Source organism: Thalia democratica, chromosome 3 (assembly GCF_965202585.1).
Source record: "Thalia democratica chromosome 3, ktThaDemo2.hap1.1, whole genome shotgun sequence".
NCBI classification, from domain to species: Eukaryota; Metazoa; Chordata; class Thaliacea; order Salpida; family Salpidae; genus Thalia; species Thalia democratica.
In genome coordinates this window covers 3889373-3895160 of record NC_139167.1, presented here as the reverse complement: position 1 = coordinate 3895160, position 5788 = coordinate 3889373, and positions in this window count along the sequence as shown.

Below are 5788 nucleotides of genomic sequence, written 5' to 3'. Positions count from 1 at the left end.
TTTATACGTTAAAATTATTTTAAGAAATATAATAAGTCAGTAATTCTACAATATAAAACTATTGTACTTTTAATATTTTATCACAACAAAAAGACAGAGCTGTAAATGTCATAGAAGGCATTTTATTATTTTGTTGAATATGATGTAACAGTTTACTTTATAAACGCAATAAGTAGTATAATCAACAGATCCTTCGATAGCTCAGTTGGTAAAGCGGTTGACTGTTGCAGACGTTAGAAATCCATAGGTCGCTGATTCGACTTCGGCTCAAAGGTTTTTTTTTAATTTATTTTACAAAATATAAATAAAGAGTTGAAGGAAAAATACTTAATAATGTTTTGCTAACTTTAGAACAATTTAATTTTTTAGTCTTTCAATTTTAAATAAATTTAATTTTACTTAAAGATTTTTTGGTATGGAATGAATAATAAAAATTATTAGGTAAATATTGTTTTTCTATAAGGTTCTAATATTTTGTAAATAAAGATTTATCAATTATTTTTCAAGTTTTCCTTGTTTATATTTCTTTTAAGTTTTGTTCTTTGTAACCTCAACCAAGGTTTGTATAATGAGAAAAAAATATATATTTTAAAATACATAAACGTTTTAATTTTATTAAAATTTACTTATAAATAAGTAATTTCTATTATTTCTATTTCGCGATTTAATAAATTCAAAACAAAGCAAATATTTCTTCCATAATTACCACACAAGTTTAACTTACCTAAAATATAATTTAATTTTCAAGACTTTTATATATAAACTAAGCTTTGATCAAAGACCTCGTCAGTACTTGTTTAAAATCTAGAAAGATTATGATTAATAGTGGTGAAAAGCAGTATGTAAAAAAAACTAAGAACTTAAACAGAAAAAAAATAACTACTTAAAATAATCAAAAGGAATGGTTCAAAGCTTGCTGTATTTTACTAAAAAATTAAATAAACACTAAAAATAAAATAACGTTTGTTCGCTTAAAAAATTACTTTATTACAAGAAATTACTTTGTTTACATATTAAACTTTTATTAATTTTACGAAAATGAGATTTATAGCTAAGTTTACCTTAAAAAAAATTTTACACGCAGAAAAATGACGACAAATATAAAAGTATTTACAGTAACCTCTCGCTTATTTACGCACATTGTGTCCACAGAAAAAGTGCGTAAAGATATGAGAGATCGTAAAGAAACGAGAGGTGTCAAATATACTAACTATAATGGCTGTTTTTTAATATTGCTTCTATTTAAAAGCAGACTGGGCACGTTCCCACTTTTAACTATTTGTTTACTTTAGTTTTAAATATGAAAACAACAGATAAAACTATACATATATTAAAAAAAAAGGATTTGAATTTCTATAAAATAATAATACGAGTAGAAATAGTTTTACTATTTTAATAATAAGTAGAAATTATCTTTATTTATATATGACATTTATATTCTTTTCTACTTAGCAAATTCAATTTATAATTAAGCATTTCTTTACAATTATAAAATGGTGTTTTTTAATATATAGAGCAAGACTGCTTTACAATTTCTTTGTGTTTTAAACTCTCATTATTTCATTATACTTTCATTATTAAACACAGTCATGTTTATTTCAAAATTTTGATTTAATCTCTTATTGTTACGAAATTTCTGATATACTGAGGTATAACTAAATGTTTATCAATTAGTCAAGGAACATAAATTTACAAAGTCTTAAGATATAGAGAGGTGTGTTAGCATTCAAAAACATACTTTAATTTAAAAATATACATTAAACCTAATTTGTGTAATATTAAAAAAAATTAAAATTTTTATTTTTTGATTTTTATAGAATTCTGAAATGCGTAACTAAACGAGAGTGCGTAACGTCACGAGTGCGTAAAGATCCGAGAGGTTACTGTAGTATAAAAAATTGGTTTTTGGTTTATGAGCTTTTAATATCTAAACTACTACAAAGTTTAAAAAAATTATGAATTGAGAGATTACAAGTTCCAAATTGACTTTTTTATCAACAAAACTACAACCAAATATATTACATTTAAAACATACGGACGCTTATTAAGTATTCTGTGTTTGAAGATTAAATGCTGAACTCAAAACACTTAAATGAAACTTAAATATTTCTTTGTAAATAATTATTAAAAAAAAAATATTATGTAAATATTGTGAGGTGTTCTAATATTTCATAAATAAAAATTTAACGATGATTTTTCAAGTTTTAATTGTTTATGTTGTTTTTAAGTTTTGTTCTATGATCTCAACCAAGATTTGTAGAATGAAAAAAAATAATGTTTTAAAATACATAAACGTTTAAGTTTTATTTTAAATTAATTTTAAATAATAATTTCTATTTCGTATCTTAGATATACAAAAACAAGATCAAATGTTTTTTTATACTCACCACTTAACTAAAAAACAATTTAATTTTCAATACTTCTTTAAATAAACTAAGTTTTGGTTAAAGACCTCGTCAGTACTTGTTTAAAATCAAGAAAGATTATGATTAACAGTAATAAAAAGTATTGTGTAAAAAAACTAAAACTTAACAAAACCAAAAATTATTACTTAAATTATTCAAAAGCAATGGTTCAAAACGTGCTATTTATACTAAAAAATTAAAAACATTATACATTATAAAATAAAATAATTGTAGTTTCTTTGCATTTCATTGCGCACTTATTTACACAGGTGATCTTTTTTTGAAATACCTATTGAATACAAACTAGATTTAGGAACGATGAATTTTTTGAGTCTGTGTATTATTAATCAAAATTGTTTAAATTTAAGCAAATAAACATCTTAATATTGTCACACACTCAGAATAAGTCAGGATAGTTTATAAACCTTTCGAATATCAGGCAAGTTTGGCCATTTTTCAGTTTTTGACTTAAACTGTTTTAAATGTAACGATAATTTTTTGATAAGTCAGGCAGGATTTTTTGCTTTGAAAAGTGGCAAAGTAAACTTATGATGTATGTTTCGTTCAATTCACAGCTTAGGTTTTAATTATGATATATGTTAAGTTTTAAGTCTTGCAGCTGCTATAATTGGAAAAATAATTTTAAGTATTTTTTACATATAAATGTGAACAATCATTGTTGCCGAAAAACCTTGAATTTGGAAAAACTTCAAGTTTGACAATTTAGGCTAAAAAATCTGGAGCTTGAGAATTTTTGGAAAAAACTTTAAGTTTTAAACAATTTTTACATGTAAAGTAATAAAACTTCGACTGTACACAAAAGATCCATCATATAATACGTTTTTTTGTTCTCAACAATTTTATTTATTAAAAAACACTTTTAAAGTCGCCTAACAGTATCTTTTTAATTTGCTATACTATTTTAGACAGTTTTTTTACTTTAAACTTAATTCTATACTAAAAATAGACTAAAAAACTTGCACTTTTAAAAACATGGAATAAATTTAGAAAACCTGGAAAAAGCTTTTTAAAAACCTTTGGCAGCCCTGAAGCTGTTTACATTCTTTCTAAGAGTTAAAATAGCACAAATGTTTTTTGTTTGACATAACTTTTTTATATGTTTTCTGTGTGTTTTAAATTTATTTCTACGCACATCAATATACAGAGATGCTCAATTTTAAACCACATTTTCGAATAATACTGAAGTTAGTAAAAATGGGAGCCGATCATTTCTAACCCGCGATCATTTCTAACCCGTTCACTTCTAACCCGATCACTTCTAACCCGATCACTTTTAACCCGATCACTTCTAACCCGATCACTTCTAACCCGATCACTTCTAACCCGATCATTTCTAACCCGATCACTTCTAACCCGATCACTTCTAACCCGATCACTTCTAACCCGATCACTTCTAACCCGAACACTTCTAACCCGATCACTTATAACCCGATCACTTCTAACTCAATCACTTCTAACTCGATCACTTCTAACCCGATCATTTCAAGCAAGATCATTTCTAACCCGATTATTTCTAACCCGACTTAACCTGATCATTTCTAATCCGATCATTTCTAACCCGATCACTTCTAACCTGATCATTTCTAACCCATTTTACTTGTTTATTTTATTTTTTAATCTAGATTTCATTCTAAAACAAACTAGTCTTAATAAAATTCTTAAAGTTTTTTTTATTAGTTTTTTAATTACATTATGATTTCATTGTGTTACGTAAAAAACATTTATGATATAATCTTTTATTTTAGTATTAGCATAACATAGGTTTAATTTATTTTTATCACCTTACTTTCTGATATTTCATTCTACAATTAATTTAATTTTATTTTTATTATTTCATATATTTTTGTTCTTTCATTCTACTTTAACAGACGTTTTTCGTTAATAATATACAATTCACTAAATTGTTTACTTTATAATATTTTGAACTATTTTTCGTATGATTTTAAAGTAAGCACTTATAACTATATCTAAGTTGGATCTTATAATATATTCACGTGACTAAAATAATTTTAACATAAGCAAATTTAAAAAAGTAAACCTTTACAATAGTATTCAGATACAAAAACTTTTATATTACGGTCAGAAAACTGCATTGTAAGTCTGTTGTAAATGTTGTATTATTGCAGACTAGTGTATTAACATTTATAGTAGGTTAGATTTAAGTTTCATTTTACTAACTTTTACAAATTGTTATACAACTTGCATAGGCCTATTAAGATAATGGAATTCAAACAAGCACTAGGAGAAATTAAATACTTTTGTTATTTTAAGTAAAAAAGCCTGATTTATAGGTATAACCTAGAAATTAAAACCGTTATGTCATATAACAAACAGCAAAAGTATTTTACGTCGATTGAACTTATTGATTTCACATCATTAATAAATTCCTACTTAGTCCTAGAGCAAAAAAGTAACTAACAATTAAACAGACATGTTTATTTGTATAACAAGTCCGAGGTCAATTAAATCTCGCCCAGGTAATCTTCTTTACACCCTTCAATTAAATATACATAATATACAAAATGTTTTAATTGCGACTTAAGTTAGTACTTTAGTTTAAAAAATTTTTATTTAAATTTACTTTGTTATGAACAGTTGAAATAACGTAAGTAAAAACAAAATAAGTACTGAAAAAATATCTTTAAATAGAGTAATAAATTAATTATAATTAAATTAAATATAACTAGGAGCAGAAGTTTATAAAAACTACATCAAGTTTTTTTGTTTCCTTTAATCAACTATTTATTCAGACAATTATTATACGCAACATATTTACTTTTTATTCATTACAGTAAAGCCAGCTTGAAGTCTATTGACTTTATTCTCAGTGTTTTTTTGCACCTCTAAATTTCTATAAAAGTCATGAGTTTTTTCTTCATTATAAATTAAAACCTATACTACAGTTTTACAAGACAAAGCAATTTTATTAAAAGTTTTAAAAATAGATAAATTTATCAAGTAACTTATGCTTATGTTTCATATTTAATTATCGCTAAATAATCTTAAGTATTTGTAATTTTGGAAACCTGTAAAACAATAACTTTAAAAAGATATCAAGAAACTTTTAAAAAAGCATCTATTATTAATCGTGAGAAACCGCTTTAGCAATTTTAAATTTTGAAAACTTTTAAATTTTCATGATAAATGTAAATTTGTTTTACTCTATATACATCATATTTTGAAAAAAAAAAGCAAACTAATAAGTTTTCGGCACTTAACTTTTATACTTAAGTTAATTATATAATATGTCTTATTTAATCTCTAAATATAATTTACCATTAGCTAAAAGAAAGAAAATTAGATTTAAGTTCTAGTTAATGACGGGTTCAAAATGTTTAAAAACATCTACCTCTACTTTTCAC